The sequence below is a fragment of the Glandiceps talaboti genome, chromosome 17 (genome assembly GCF_964340395.1).
Source record: "Glandiceps talaboti chromosome 17, keGlaTala1.1, whole genome shotgun sequence".
NCBI lineage: Eukaryota > Metazoa > Hemichordata > Enteropneusta > Spengelidae > Glandiceps > Glandiceps talaboti.
The window spans coordinates 464,443-482,682 of record NC_135565.1 but is presented as its reverse complement, the minus strand read 5'-3'; the positions used below and the strand labels follow the sequence as shown (position 1 = coordinate 482,682).

The following is an 18,240-nucleotide window of genomic DNA, read 5'->3' as shown; positions in this document are numbered from 1 at the left end:
TACTAAGTAGATAAGTCTGTTACATATATACTGAGTACATAAAGTCTGTTACATATATACTAAGTACATAAAGTCTGTTACATGTATACTGAGTAGATAAAGTCTGTTACATGTATACTGAGTAGATAAAGTCTCTTACATGTATACTAAGTACATAAAGTCTGTTACATGTATACTGAGTAGATAAAGTCTGTTACATATATACTGAGTAGATAAAGTCTGTTACATGTATACTGAGTAGATAAGTCTGTTACATGTATACTGAGTAGATAAAGTCTGTTACATATATACTAAGTAGATAAAGTCTGTTACATGTATACTAAGTACATAAAGTCTGTTACATATATACTGAATAGATACGTCTGTTACATGTATACTGAGTAGATAAGTCTGTTACATGTATACTGAGTAGATAAAGTCTGTTACATGTATACTGAGTAGATAAGTCTGTTACATGTATACTGAGTAGATAAAGTCTGTTACATGTATACCGAGTAGATAAGTCTGTTACATATATACTAAGTAGATAAAGTCTGTTACATATATACTAAGTAGATAAGTCTGTTACATATATACTGAGTACATAAAGTCTGTTACATATATACTAAGTACATAAAGTCTGTTACATGTATACTGAGTAGATAAAGTCTGTTACATGTATACTGAGTAGATAAAGTCTCTTACATGTATACTAAGTACATAAAGTCTGTTACATGTATACTGAGTAGATAAAGTCTGTTACATATATACTAAGTAGATAAAGTCTGTTACATGTATACTAAGTACATAAAGTCTGTTACATATATACTGAATAGATACGTCTGTTACATGTATACTGAGTAGATAAAGTCTGTTACATGTATACTGAGTAGATACGTCTGTTACATGTATATATACTGAGTAGATAAGTCTGTTACAGATAGATAGATAGATATATATTATTTTATTATAGTGACACAGTTTCACAAACAAAAGTATACAGGTACATACGGTACTCAAAGAGAAAATTCTTTGTAATATACAAGTAGTAATTATGTGAAACCAAAGCCAAGTAATTGGCTTATGAGTCACTGTACCAAAAGTGTCTCCACGTGTGGTATTCAAGAAAAATATAAATCATGAGCCTATCGCTTTTCCCCCCAATTAATCGTCGGTGTTGTTGGTGTTGATGGTGACATTTAGAACAACAGCAACAACAGAACAAACATGAACCACTATTCCTGATGAGGGGGATTATGTAACTGAAATTGCTTTCCTTCTCCTCATGAACATTTCATATAAACACTTCGAGAATGATTTAATGTGGTTTCATGAGAATAGTTGCGCAAGTTTCTCACTTGGTTTTGTTCCAGTAATTGCCTTCATAAACCGTGGCCGTATATCATTATACAGTCTACAATCAAAAACAAAATGAAGTTCGTCTTCAACAACATTGTCAGTACATACAATACATTTTCTGTCTTCCACCTGTAAGTTAGAATAATGCCCAGTTTCGATTCTCAAAGGTAATGTCCCGTTATGCAGCCTTGCGATCACTGACCGGTATTTATGTGGAATATTGAACAGTAAATAAGGATCAGTAGTATAGGTGTGTTTAAATGTACAGTATGTTCTAAGTTTTGGTTTACTTAAACAATTAATTCTCCAATTTATCAGTTCGTTTGATTTCAGTTTCTGTTTTGCTTGCTCTAAAATAACATTGATACTAACACTTTGGTAATTTCTAGACTCAAAAATATGTAGGAGTCCTGCTTCTCTAAACACACATTTTGCTCGTTTCATCCATATCTGATTGTTTAGAAATACTCGTTTTGTCAATCTCGTGTCTGGTAATCTCTGTATTCAAGCCCACAATCGAATAACTTCTATTTTACGTCTATATTCACACTGGACATCCATCCATTATCACCATACAGTGAAGCAATCGGGCTTGATATCCCCACTCCAAGATACGATCTCATTGCACGCTGTTGGACTTTATCGATACTGTTTATTGAACTGGTGCCAGACAGCTGACGCATAATCAAGAATCAGGACAACCAGCGTATCAAAGAGCTTTGTGTACATCTGGTGAGACATTCCGCCGTACATTTTACACTTTGCAATAATAGTACCAATAGATGCTGACTCGGCGAGGTGAGATGTGATAACATTTGGATTGAGATGTTCACTAAAATACATTCCTGTCGTTACACCAACATGCATAGGACCACAGTTAAACTGAAATTGTGTACTTGGTGTACCGTTTCTCCTAAAATGAACGATTAAGGTTTTTTTCCTGGCTTAGCCGAAGTCTCCATTTAGTACAGTATGAGTGAACAATGTCGAGCAAACGTTGCAAATTTACTTCTGAATCAGCCAACAGGACTATATCATCAGCTATAATAGTAAAGTGATTGTATCATCACCAAGTTTTACGCCCGCACCAGATTGCTTTAATTCTGTTGCTAAGCCATCAATGTACATTGCGAAAAGAGTTGGTGAAAGACCATCACCCTGTTTAACTCCAATGTCAACGGGGAAGCTGTCTGTTTTGTATTGGTTAACTTGTACTCTACATGGTGAAAGACCATCACCCTGTTTAACTCCAATGTCAATGGGGAAGCTGTCTGTTTTGTATTGGTTAACTTGTACTCTACATGGTGAAAGACCATCACCCTGTTTAACTCCAATGTCAATGGGGAAGCTGTCTGTTTTGTATTGGTTAACTTGTACTCTACATGGTGAAAGACCATCACCCTGTTTAACTCCAATGTCAATGGGGAAGCTGTCTGTTTTGTATTGGTTAACTTGTACTCTACATGGTGAAAGACCATCACCCTGTTTAACTCCAATGTCAACGGGGAAGCTGTCTGTTTTGTATTGGTTAACTTGTACTCTACATGTGACATCAGTATAAAACAAGCACAGAACATTCAAGAATTTTACTGTCACTCCACATTTATATAGTTTATACCATAGACAGTTTCTTTCCACCCGATCAAAGGCTTTGCGCATATCAACAAAGCAAGCAAAAGTAGGTAATTTATTACTTGATCTGTGTTCTATTACCGAGTAAAGTACAAAGATATGATCCAAACAAGTCCTAAGTTTTCTAAATCCGTTCTGTTCCGTCGACCAATTTGCCATATTTCTCTAGCCAGTTAAGCAGGCGGTTATTACGTGTCGATGTGAATATTTTACACAAACACGATATCAAAGTAATTCCCCTGTAGTTCAATGGAACACGCCTATCCTTGTTACCACCTTTCGGAATTGGACAAATGAGACCTTGACACCAGATCGTCGGTATAATTCCAGAATCAAAGCAAGATGTTAGCAAACTGTGAATCAGTGCTGTGGCTTTGCTGTTCTTGAATGTGTCATAGTATATTTGATCCAAACTGGAGGCCTTGCCATGTTTGGCTTTCTTGATAGATTTTTCAGTTTCCACAATTGATATTGGCTTGTTCAACTCTACAGAGTCTGGTATGGTTAATTCAGAAGGGGTCAGCTGTTCAAGTTCGCCATCAAAATCTTCGAGCTTTTTCTTCATCATATGAAGATATTCATCATCAAAACAGAATTCTTCTGGATTATTCACTACGGGGTCGGTTGAAGTAAAAAGAATTGCAAAATCATCTCTCCATCTATTCAATACAGAATCGAGATCAGTACAAGATATGTCATTGTCTACTATTTCCATCGGTATTGATTCTTTATGTTTGGAAGAAAATACGTTGTTGAAATCTTTCCAGAAATCCTGTCCTCCAGTGTCCAACTCCAATAATTTAAGTTGTTGTTTTCTGTTGTATGCGTGTTTGGATTTCCTTACTTCAGAGTCAAATACATGCCTGGATTCAACAAAAGAACGTTTTAGTCGTGACTTCAGCTGTGCTTGCCCTTTACATTTACACCATAGTCTTTCCTTTTGACATGTTAATTTCCATAAATCTGTAAGCAACGGTGACCACCATGGTTTATTTCTTTTGTAATTTTTTGTTGTGCGTAATGACACATCTCTGAATTCCAAATGAGCATCCATTTCATCTTTGAATATATTGCAAATTTCGTCATATTTGAAGTCAATATCCGACTGATGTAAACTAGCTCTTTCTAAATTATCAATTATGTTACTGATTTTACTACTAACATCTGACTGACACATAAATTCAGATGGGATATGATCAAGCTGATAAATACGTCGTTTAGTTGTTGGCAGATTCATCCTTGAATGGTCATGTGAAGCAGATCTTACTGCAGTATATTCACCTATCGAGTCGTTATTTAAACTCCACGTTAGTAAGCAGTGGTCAGGGACGCTTCCCGTAGGAAAGACGCAGAGTTCATTTTACAATTCCGTGCGTTAGACCCCGGCTGCCCACACAAACTAGTCGCTATACAATTTTATTGCTTTTAACCAGATTGTCGCTATCTATTCACTAATTTAAAGTTTTTCATCAGGACTTTTATTTGTGTTTCAAGCTACCGGATTAGACGGGATTCTTAGGACTGAACTTTTCAAGAGCCATTTTTGGACTTCTTTCATATCAGGGTTTAGTCACTTGTATCAACACGGCGTCTTCAAACACCTCACGTATTGTCAATATGTCACGTAGTGCCTTGCTGTCAATGAGATGGAACAATGTCAACATTACTCAACGAGCTGCTGAGGCTTCTCAGAAAATACACTTTGCTCTACATCCCCATGGATCTAAAGCCAACGTACATACGTCATTGCAAGAAATGTTTCATTCAGCCTATAGTGTCGATTTGCAGGACTGAAGTTAAACAAAGCCGTTTTAGTGGACATCCCTCGACTTTCGGGAAATGGGAACAAATTACAGCTAAATGGTGCTCTCTGGGATGCCTGGGCATTGACTGGTAAGATTGGTAGTATCGCTACCATACTTGTTGAGAAAAGACTGGATTTTCTGATTTTGACTGAAATGTGGCTAAAAAAATGATGACCCCCCCTTACTGCGGACATTGACTCAGCTGTGTCTGGTTATAATTTCCATCAAAAGCCGCGTGGTAAACGCAGGAGTGGCGGAGTTGCAATTTTATTATGCTCTAACATCACCGTTGATGGTAAAGTAATGCATGCCTTCAAATCATTTGAATCTATGTAGCTCTGTTTACGATCTCGCAGCGAAATCTTACGTGTGACCGTGATTTATCGACCGCCAAAATTGAAGAAGAATGCAAGTACAATGAACGAAACGAATTTCTCTCAGAATTTTCAGCTTTACTAAAAAATATCATTCCATCACCTGGACATCTATTGATTGCCAGTGACTTCAATTTCCATCTGAATGACCTGGAATCATGTGTTGCTGCTAATTTCACTGATTTACTTAGGTCCAGAAACCTCCAACAACATGTAAGTAAACCAACCCATGTGTTAGGACATACGCTTGATCTCCTCATAACGCGTACATCTGATCATTTAATTCATAGTGTTGATGTCACTGACGTACATCTGATCATTTAATTCATAGTGTTGATGTCACTGACGTACATCTGATCATTTAATTCATAGTGTTGATGTCACTGACGTACATCTGATCATTTAATTCATAGTGTTGATGTCACTGACGTACATTTGATCATTTAATTCATAGTGTTGATGTCACTGACGTACATCTGATCATTTAATTCATAGTGTTGATGTCACTGACGTACATCTGATCATTTAATTCATAGTGTTGATGTCACTGACGTACATCTCATCATTTAATTCATAGTGTTGATGTCACTGACGTACATCTGATCATTTAATTCATAGTGTTGATGTCACTGACGTACATCTGATCATTTAATTCATAGTGTTGATGTCACTGACGTACATCTGATCATTTAATTCATAGTGTTGATGTCACTGACGTACATCTGATCATTTAATTCATAGTGTTGATGTCACTGACGTACATCTGATCATTTAATTCATAGTGTTGATGTCACTGACGTACATCTGATCATTTAATTCATAGTGTTGATGTCACTGACGTACATCTGATCATTTAATTCATAGTGTTGATGTCACTGACTCACTTCTGATCATTTAATTCATAGTGTTGATGTCACTGACGTACATCTGATCATTTAATTCATAGTGTTGATGTCACTGACGTACTTCTGATCATTTAATTCATAGTGTTGATGTCACTGACGTACATCTGATCATTTAATTCATAGTGTTGATGTCACTGACGTACATCTGATAACTTAATTCATAGTGTTGATGTCACTGACGCACTTCTGATCATTTAATTCATAGTGTTGATGTCACTGACGTACATCTGATCATTTAATTCATAGTGTTGATGTCACTGACGTACATCTGATCATTTAATTCATAGTGTTGATGTCACTGACTCACTTCTGATCATTTAATTCATAGTGTTGATGTCACTGACGTACTTCTGATCATTTAATTCATAGTGTTGATGTCACTGACGTACATCTGATCATTTAATTCATAGTGTTGATGTCACTGACGTACTTCTGATCATTTAATTCATAGTGTTGATGTCACTGACGTACATCTGATCATTTAATTCATAGTGTTGATGTCACTGACGTACATCTGATCATTTAATTCATAGTGTTGATGTCACTGACGTACATCTGATCATTTAATTCATAGTGTTGATGTCACTGACGTACATCTGATCATTTAATTCATAGTGTTGATGTCACTGACTCACTTCTGATCATTTAATTCATAGTGTTGATGTCACTGACGTACATCTGATCATTTAATTCATAGTGTTGATGTCACTGACGTACATCTGATCATTTAATTCATAGTGTTGATGTCACTGACGTACATCTGATCATTTAATTCATAGTGTTGATGTCACTGACTCACTTCTGATCATTTAATTCATAGTGTTGATGTCACTGACGTACATCTGATCATTTAATTCATAGTGTTGATGTCACTGACGTACATCTGATCATTTAATTCATAGTGTTGATGTCACTGATGTACATCTGATCATTTAATTCATAGTGTTGATGTCACTGACGTACATCTGATCATTTAATTCATAGTGTTGATGTCACTGACATACATCTGATCATTTAATTCATAGTGTTGATGTCACTGACGTACATCTGATCATTTAATTCATAGTGTTGATGTCACTGACGTACATCTGATCATTTAATTCATAGTGTTGATGTCACTGACGTACATCTGATCATTTAATTCATAGTGTTGATGTCACTGACGTACATCTGATCATTTAATTCATAGTGTTGATGTCACTGACGTACATCTGATCATTTAATTCATAGTGTTGATGTCACTGACGTACATCTGATCATTTAATTCATAGTGTTGATGTCACTGATGTACATCTGATCATTTAATTCATAGTGTTGATGTCACTGACGTACATCTGATCATTTAATTCATAGTGTTGATGTCACTGACGTACATCTGATCATTTAATTCATAGTGTTGATGTCACTGACGTACATCTGATCATTTAATTCATAGTGTTGATGTCACTGACGTACATCTGATCATTTAATTCATAGTGTTGATGTCACTGACGTACATCTGATCATTTAATTCATAGTGTTGATGTCACTGACGTACATCTGATCATTTAATTCATAGTGTTGATGTCACTGACGTACATCTGATCATTTAATTCATAGTGTTGATGTCACTGACGTACATCTGATCATTTAATTCATAGTGTTGATGTCACTGACTCACTTCTGATCATTTAATTCATAGTGTTGATGTCACTGATGTACATCTGATCATTTAATTCATAGTGTTGATGTCACTGACGTACATCTGATCATTTAATTCATAGTGTTGATGTCACTGACGTACATCTGATCATTTAATTCATAGTGTTGATGTCACTGACGTACATCTGATCATTTAATTCATAGTGTTGATGTCACTGACTCACTTCTGATCATTTAATTCATAGTGTTGATGTCACTGACGTACTTCTGATCATTTAATTCATAGTGTTGATGTCACTGATGTACATCTGATCATTTAATTCATAGTGTTGATGTCACTGACGTACATCTGATCATTTAATTCACCTTTTTAGGCAATACTACCACATGTAATTTTTGTGCAACGAGAACTGTAATTTTAATCATTTGTAGGATGTGTCTTTCATACTGTCGCAGCCTTCTTAGCCTTGTTTACTCTGTAATGTTTTGTTTTGTGTAAAGAGCACTGAGACATAGTGTCGTGCACTGTTAAGAAATTAAATTATTATTATTATTATTATTATTATTATTATGAACATTTCAGAAGTAGTAAAGGAGCTAATTCTGTCATCAGCATGTTTGACCACTACCTGACAAATTTTGGTAAAAGAGAAACTGATGCACAGTTGAATGCTAATAATTGTACTGGTCAAAATAAAAATAACTACATGATTTGGTATTGCTCGTATCAAGTCATGAGTGGTCTCTATAGTAACATTAATTTATCATTTCTGCCTGTTGGTCATACAAAATTTTCACCTGACCAGCACTTTGGAATGTTCAAAAAAATGTTTCGCATTACTGAAGTAGACAGTTTGACAGATATTGTCGATATCGTAAAAATATCTGTCAAGATGTAATACAGCGCAGTTAATTGGCCTTGCAAACAGTACCATTTTGGTTCCCTTTCGTGACTGGAGCTCTGCACTGGGAAAATACTTTAAGAAAATACCTAATATCAAATCTTATCATCACTTTCGATTTTGTGATCAAAACCCTGGCCAGGTCTTCGTTAAACAACAACATTCAGACACGGAAATAGCTCTGAATTTATTAATAGATCCTGAGAGGAAATCCATAGATAAAGTAATACCATGCGAAGTGCAACCTGTTGGTTTGAGCTATGAAAGACAGAAGTATGTGTATAATGAGATACGTTGTTTTGTTAGTGATTCAAGAAAGAAAGATGAAGAGTGTCCTAAACCAGGGACCCAACAACAACAGGTCACGTAACGGAAACTACGAAAAAATTACCAGATGTAAACGCAGCTGATGCCACCACAGACCATCCACAATTAGAAGTTACCAAGCCTGAGAAAAAGCGTGTATACACGTGCTCATGATGCCGACAGGAAGGACATCACATATTAAAATAAATGTCCAAAGTCTAAAAGTAGCTACATGGAAATGTGCCTAAAGTAAGCGTGTAATTCCATTCAGCCATGACATCATGTTCAGGATAACTGTTCAGAATGTGAGCCTGCACCCAGAAGACGAGTTGTGTTTTATAGATCAACACTCAGCTGTTACCAACACAGTTGTTGAAATAGACAGTGAAGTGATGAAACTCCGACCGAAACTAGAAAATTTGATACTGACTAGTCATATTTTAGGACTCAGTAACCGCCTCGAAGCACTTTCCATCACTGATGCCTCAAGTGAAGTGATGAAACTCTGACTGAAACTAGAAAATTTGATACTGACTAGTCATATTTTAGGACTCAGTAACTGCCTCGAAGCACGTTCCATCACTGATGCCTTAGAAGGTAAATGTGTGTCAGATTTTCACAAATGTTTAATATCTAGTATGGATGGGTGATGTAAACATTACTGGGCAATTACTGTGGGCGTGTTCCATCCAACATGTACAATGTTCAAGAGGTAAAGGACCAATTTTATAACCGTTGTGTTATTTTTTTTTCTGCTTACAGATTTGATGATTTGTTGTTTCAGAGCAAGTATATTTGCAGTGACATGTGGTTTTAAGGAAAGATTTAAATACATGTAACTTTATAAAGACACACTGTACGCGTTTGACTTCGTGTGTGAATGCATGTATGTGTGGTCCGATTTCCCCTTTTGTTGAGCGCTATATTTACACTATGTGTATTATGTTCGGGAAAATAGATAGAAATCAACAACCAATACGAAAATTATACATGACTTGGTCATTAATGTATTTTTAAAAATACCGCCAATGGCGTTGTAGCACAACTGTACAGTTTTTTAAAATGTTTATCCATATGCTAGTCCAGTTGCCTAGCCAACCTTGTTGCTATCTTTATGATACAGTACAGTTTTCGCCTAAGCTGTCGCATTTTTCGCATTCGCTTCGCTTCGCCTTCGCAGTCGCATCGCCTCATTATCGCTTCAATCAATTCGCTTCGTAACTTGGAATCGCTTCATGACGGCATTCGCATCGCAGTCATTTCGCTTCGCGTTTGCTTCTTGTTCGCATCGCATCAAAAAACAATGAAGGTCGCTTCACGTCAAACAACAATGAAGGAGAAGCGATACCGTGAAAGGTGTGACAGTATTTGCATATCCGTTTTCACTGCTGTATGTCGTGAATTCTGTCTGTTACGCACATTGTACAAACCTAACACTCAAAATTCTGAGATAGGTTCTATGCATGGATTTATTAGGGGGTGGTGCGTTATATTGTCCCCGTGCCAAATCTTCCCCCCTCCCCAATTACTAAATCATCCCCACGAGGGTTGGTCGACCGGTGCCGTGAACACGGCCACAACTGTCACCACAATTAATTGGAATGACCAGTCAAATCGATTTTACAAACGGGACGATCTCTTTGTACAAACCACTAACATACACAGAATGTATGTTAACAAATGTAGAAAAAGCAATTGCACTAGTGGTGAGCAAATATAAAGTGGTGATAAACACAAGTCCTCTTTGCAGAAAGCCCGGTACACTACGATGTGCTACGTTCCTCATAGGTCACGAACACCGCAATATATAATGGGCGAATAATGTAGTGAAACGTCCAACAGTATGTAGCGAAACGCCAAACTACGTACCAAATTGACAATTTATCGAAACGACCGTAATGCTGTCATCTGTATAAGTTGCAATGCGAAAGTATAAAGTTCATGATTGCAATGATTTTCTCATCTGTGGTCGCCGATATAGTTTTCGTTTCCCATTGTACGTACGCTCAATTTTCTTTAGCTTTTCAACCGTTTACCTCACGACTCAGACCACTATGGAAATTTTTCGAAAGAAACCCCAAAGTCAGAACAGGAATGATTTCATATTTATATTACCAACACTGCAGTACCCTTACTCATTTTGATGGTAAATATGTATTCCTATACAGTCCAAATATGAAACGCCTAACCCGGAGTTGTGAAAGAGCAGTATAGAGGTGAAGGGTAGGCGTGTTGACGAATTTTCAATACAAGTGGAGATGCCTGCCCGCGAGTTCAAATCTAGGTCATGGCCGAATGGCATAGCAACTATTGTAATGAGATATGGTTGCCTGACAACTATCATTTAGTTGCGTCAACAAATATAGTGCATGATGAGAACATAGACTCACTATGGGTAAGCTCGGGATCTTTGATCATAAATCATAAATGGGGAATTCAATTTCATACTTGTTCGCATACGACCGATGTCTATCAGAGAAATGCAAAAAAAGGATTAAGAGATCGGACACCAAAATGTATTCCAATTGATGTCGTGTAACCGAGAAAGATTTATTTTTGTCATGGGATTGCATTATGTATAAAAAAAACATTATTGGTAAATTGCGTCTCTATCTGGTTTGGGCAGACAATACGAAAAAGAATATGTGCTTCAAGAAATGAGGAGACGCCTATTACTAAAACCCCCCTCCGTTTGCCAAAATACATGGTCGTTACATGTATGGACAAGGGAAATGGAGAAAAACTATGATATTGAAACAACTGACTCGGATGAGTTGGACGCCCAAATAAATGTGTCTTAACTAACGTCAGAAAAAAAGTTAAAAACAAATTTTCGTAAGTTTTAAGTTTATTTAAAATGCGACATTGTCAGCGATGTCGGGAACGCAAAAAATATGGGGTCCGGATACAAAACGTTCAACATAGATGTACGTTGTATTTTGCTTACTTCTGTAATTTGAATCTTGTAAGTTTCATTTTAAAGGTATAACGGAGTAAAGTACATAAAACGGCAAATAAAAATAAACTTCGTTCATGTATAGAAGGTAGTGTATTCTAGATAATATCCAAACAGGAGATCGGAAAGGACTGCGTAATACTCAACATTTATTAACGCAAATTTAACCAAAAGGGTTATCGTGCCGTAGACAGAAAAGTAAAGTACAACCCCACATAATTTTAGTAGCCGTAATGATCTATACTTTTCGTTTCAAATCCTTTATCATGCAAATATGTGGTATAATAGCGCCTGTTCCACACAATGTGATTTGAAAACAAAGTTGACACGATGCGAATTGGGTGCGATGCGAATGCGAATTCAACGCGAAAGGGAAGCGAAGCGAAAGCGATGTTTAATTGAAGCGAACCCCCGTAAACTTGACATTGAGGCGAAGCGAAAGCGAAGCTGAAGCGATGCGAACGCGAATTGAGGCGAGAGCTTAAGCGAAAACTGTACTGTATATATGCTATAATTTGGCTGTTGCTATGGGCATGGTCATGTTGTTAGATATACATGTATTTGCATACATTTTTGTATGTTTTTGTTCACTTGTGTATGAATTCCTGATATTATCCTTTGTAATATACGTGATCATTTGGCTGTTGCTATGGGTGTGGTCTTGTTGCTAGGCATATTTACATACATTTTTTGACAGTTTATTCAATTGTCTATTAATCCCCTTTATCTTTGCAATATATGTGATTTGGCTGTTGCTATGGGCGTGGTCTTGTGGCTAGGCAAATTTACATAGTCGTTTTTTATTCAATTGTCTATTAACCCCTGTTGTTATCTTTGAGAAATACACGACCGTTTGGCTGTTGCTATGGGCGTGGTCATGGTTGCTAGGGTATTTGCATACATTTTTTGAATGTCTACTCATTTGCCTACCAGATGATGTTGTTATTTGACCAAAATATACTGCCATTTGGTTGTTGCTAAGGGCGTGGTCATGGTCGCTAGGGCCAATTTTGTCAAAATGTTTTTAAGAAAATCTGCAGAATAACACTTTCAGAAACATCTCACCAAGTTTCAGACTCGGTGACCAAGTACTTTTTGAGATATAAGTTTTTGACCAAAAATGAACATTTTTACACCTAATTTGCATATCACTCATGGAATCATTGTATGCTTAATATTTCTTCGTCCATACATCCCGAGATGCATTCCCATTAAATTTCAGCCCAATCTGCTCAGTAGTTTTGGAATTACAGATTTTTAACCAAAAAGACACATTTTTAGCCCTAATTTGCATATCACTGATGGAATCATCATGTCATGAGCAAATCTTACTTTACACCCCCTTAAGAATGTTCCAACCAAATTTCGCACCAATCTGCCCAGTAGTTTTTGAGTTTAAGTTTTTTGACCAAAAATCACATTTTTTGACCCAAATCACACACCTGTGATGCGATCATTTTGATTTGAACAATTTCCCAACTAGACACCCAAGGTAATGGACCCACCAAATGTCATGGCAATCGGTGCAGCGGTTTTTGACTTTAAGTTGTTTACACACACACACACACACAGACAGACAGACAGCCGCCGGGCGATCCCTATAGCACTACTGAACCTCAGTTCAGTTGTGCTAAAAACCATGATTTAGTTTTTTTTGTATTCAATATTCTTAAAGATATCAAGAGAAACTCGACTTTGAAGTGTTACAAACTTTAAAGCTGATTTTCTCGAAAACTATTGTTGGAAAACTTGATAGAGCTTCTCCTTATGCATAAACTGTCGATTTCATCATGAAAATCTTGCCGCATCAACTTGTCAAGTCTTCCCCACATATGGGACAATCAAAAATTGTCCTTAACTCAATTTTGTCAAAGCCGACTTTGTCAGGTAAATCGCATGAGACACGACATATGTATCAAGTAGATATGTCTGTTACATAATAATAATGTATCATGTGACCATAATTATGTACATGTAGAAATGCAACCATCAACAGCCTGGCAACTGTCAACAGCCTGGCAACTGTCAACAGCCTGGCAACCGTCAACAGCCTGGCAACCGTCAACAGCCTGGCAACTGTCAACAGCCTGGCAACCGTCAACAGCCTGGCAACCGTCATTTTGTATTCAACAACTTTTCTGCACCTTTTAGCTTCAACTCCTTGGGTGAATAAAAGGAGTATCTATTAATATATTTTACTTTTTGAGTTGGAGCGCTATTATTTATGAATATTATGACTACATCAGACTGAGTACACATCTCACAATGGTATTCCTTTGATCAGCTATTATCTATACAGTGTCATTTGCTGTTTTTAAATCCATGAATCCAAGCTTGTCTGTTCGTCCTCTCTCAGACTATTAAGACATCAGATATTATGGCTTGCACCAAAGCTGAAATTTTGAATTTGCAAACTCACAGGAGATGGTTTCCATGGTAATGTTGACATGATTTTGAAGGATGCTCAAAGCTTAACCAGATTTAAACTGAATGCCTTCCATAAGGGCAAAGTTTTGAGATTCTCATTCCTACAGACAATTGTTGGAATACAACAGAACATATGCAATAAGTTATTTTTTCTCATTGATTGCTGTTTGCCCCTTGCTGTAGCTATCTCCTGGCCAACCAGAACAGGAAATGTGAAGTTTTATAGAACTTTTGTAGTATAGCACTCACTGCAGAAAGAGAAAGTAAAAGGGAAAACACAAAAGTAATTCTCCCTACATTAATTGCCACCAGTGAAGACAACTGCAGATTAGAACTAATCATGAACAAGCCTATGACATCTGCCCCAAATACACACTTGCTGTAAAGGCCCGGTTACAGCGAGCAACGCACCATGCAATTCGTCGCATGCAACGAATTGCATCGTGTACTCACTCCGTCACAGGGTCTTGTGACGTCGCAAGGAAACCGACATGTCGGTTTTTCTGCGACTTGTTGCAAGTTGCTTCTTGAGTTGCTTCATGAGTTGCACTGTGTAACCACCTCATCATGTTGCAAGTAATAACCTTTGACATATACCTACGTGTCAAATGACATTCAATGTTATGGCCGCCATGTTTTTAGTACAAATATTCTATTTCGACAAGTATTTTTGATATAACTTTGATTTATCATCACAATTACCACTTATCAATAGTATACAATGTCCATGAATGCTTGATCACTGCTGAATATAATTTTATTTCTAACTTTAATGCAAGTAGCAATGTCGAAAAGATTTTATCAGTCGTTACAGCACTTTAGGTTATCGACTGTCATTTTTATGAAGGTGGCTATGTTGTTATGTAAAATTTGAACATGAATAGAGTGTTTTAGCGACTTTTACATGATCTGTTCCGTGTGTGCTAACTCAATTTTCGGTAAATTGACATCTGTACGCATTACAAAATCATGGCCACTGTTTCAAAATTAGAATTTTTTGAACATTTACATCATATATTTATTGTTTTTGTTTGATTTTGGTCATTTCAAGGCATAATTCCATGAAAACCGGTCAATACAAATCACTATACTTCAAAGATACACTTGCAATAATCAATATGGCCGTCAACCTCGCATACACTGTGACACTGACATATTTTTCGGAGAAAAAAAAAAAGCTAGATTTTAGCGCAGAATCTCATGTAATCAACATCTTATTTTTTGTAAATTTACAAGCAATACCAACGACCAAGAATTATATTATTTTAAAACACCCAAACAAGCCCTGAATGCATGTGTTTGTGAAGTTTCTTATTTGGGTGGGAAAATACAATGTGACTCGTTTACATTACATTCATGCCAATCACTGGATCGGGGCAAAAATGACATCGAAGTTCATGTATCACTGTATTATCTAGTTCGAGAGAAAATACAACATCGTAACTCCACACACACTCGTTTGGCAGTTTTGGTATAAGTTTTTGCTCTTCCTTTTTTTCAGGAATGGGAGGCTGTGATCCCGTTGTTGACTTACGTTGACTTAATCAAAACACAAAAACAGAAATTACTAAACAGAAGAAAAACACACACCCACATACACCACAGAAAAACAAAAAAATCAGCAAGTGTATATTGTATGAGTAGTCATATGAAGAAAAAAAATTAAAATCAATAAAAATTAGTTTGACAAGTTTAATACAGTATATTACAACCCCTTATTGATGCTATACAAATACATTCAAGGCCATCGAAGCCAAACCGTACATACTGAACGTACGAACACGGTACACTGTTACATCATAGGATCTATGGTTACACCCCAGTCTAAGTAATTTTCTAACTACACATCAAATTGAAATCTGTACAATTTATGGACCACCAAGCGTTATGAACCTATTTTGTCAGCCACGGTAAATTCAACACAGACGTACGTATGTACTCACAATCATTAACTTGAGAACTTGCAAGGTAGTAGTAGTAGTAGTAGTAAAATTTATTTAAGAACAGGGTAGCCAGGAAACAACAGAAGCTGATTTCCACCTGGGCCCTGTTACCACACACACAAAAAAAACATTACATACCACACAAAAAGATATTGAAATCTGTACGAAATATAGACCACATAAGCTAGAGATACCAAATTTGGCACAGGTAATGAATATAAAATAAAATTTTAGTCCTGAAAATTTTGTGTTGTTTCAAGCATCACAACACACCTTGCCAGCAGGACAAAGTTTGACACAGACACAACACAGCTACAATCATTAGCATCGACCCTAATTTGACAACTTGCAAATTTCCTGCTATAACATTTATTCAATATAAATACACATTGTAAGGGTTCATTGATATATAATAAGAAAAATTTACCTTTGAAATTTAGTGAACACATGATTTATGGGGTTGTAAGCCACGGAAACTTCCGTGTAGTCCTCACACGATGTTGACAAGGCTGCCATCGTGAAAGCGTATGCCAGAACGAGGCTCTGCAGCAAGACATTATTGCGTAATTTGCTACCCAGTCTTTAGACTGTGTAACTTTTATATATCTACGAATGTGCAACAGTTAGCTCTTGCGACTCACCATGCAACTAGTTGCTTCGTGTATGCGCTCCGTCGCAGTTGCTAGCCTCATCGCATGCGACGAATTCCTTCATGAGTTGCATTGACATGTAACTGGGCCTTAAAGTACTAAATAAAAAGAACAGTAACTGCAATGAATAGTAGATTGAGTGACATTTGTTGAGAATGTTAAAAAAAAAATTGCATCATAGTATCACTTTAGACAACATTTCCTGACTAGAAACATTTTTTTCTTTTATGTGGCCTACTAGAAATATGCCAATAACTTATTAAAACTAAGAGTTACATCAATAATATTTTGAGGACAGGTGTGCTTTGGTATCACAAATACAGCATATGTACCAAATTATATTGAATTTGAAGCATGCATTCTTGAGATATAGCCAAATTACTGAAAACAATTAATTACGTACTAAATAAAAAGAACAGTAACTGCAATGAATAGTAGATTGAGTAACATAAAAAAAAAAAAATTTTCAAATCGCATCGTCGCACCACTTTAGACAACATTTCCTGACCAGAGACAAATTTTTTCTTTTTTGTGGCCTACTCAAAAATATGCAAATAACGTATTAAAACTAAATGCTAATTCAATAATATTTTGAGGACAGGTTTGCTTTGGTATCCCAAATGTATGTACCACATTATATTGAATCTGAAGTGTGCATTCTTGAGATATAGCCTAATTACCGAAAACCATTAATTATGTAAATTACTCATTAATATGCACAGGATATTTACCGAAACCTAATCAGTTCTTGCCATTACCCTACGGAATTGAGCCAGCCGTATTTTAGAAAATGGTGAGACAGACAGACAGACAGACAGACAGACAGACAGACAGACAGACACACACACACACACACAAACACACACACAAACACACACACACACACTTTTCATCCCTAATATATAACCTTCCTTACTGAAGGTAAAAACACATATCTCATGCCCCAGAAATGCTATAATCATAATTATAGCATGTGTATATATATTTGAGGGGACAGAGAACTCAATGATCACATGACCTTTTTAATTCAAGTTCAGGGTCATAGTCAAAATTCAAGGTCATCTCAATTTGTTGGACTTTTCAAAAAAAATGAAAAAAGTGTATGTAAAATTGCGTTGTAGCAAAAAGCTGTTACCAAGACAACTGCTGTCAATATCCCCAATTATACCAAAGTGTTAAATTGTTACTGATATGATGTAAGTGTTGTATACAAGGTCTTGGGGACAAGCAATTCACTGATTACATGATCGTTACAATCCAAAGTCAAGGTCATTGTCAAAATTCAAGGTCATCTTCATTTGTTGTAATTATAAATAAAAACACTGTCGGAATCTTTACCATACTTAACATTAGACATGATT

General features: G+C 36.4%; 1 protein-coding gene across 1 annotated transcript in view; it reads right to left on the bottom strand.

Moving 5' to 3' along the window:
• Nucleotides 1-18,240, bottom strand: part of LOC144448303 (SCY1-like protein 2) — a 153,696-nt gene that overhangs the window by 91,907 nt on the left and 43,549 nt on the right. The window lies entirely within an intron of this gene.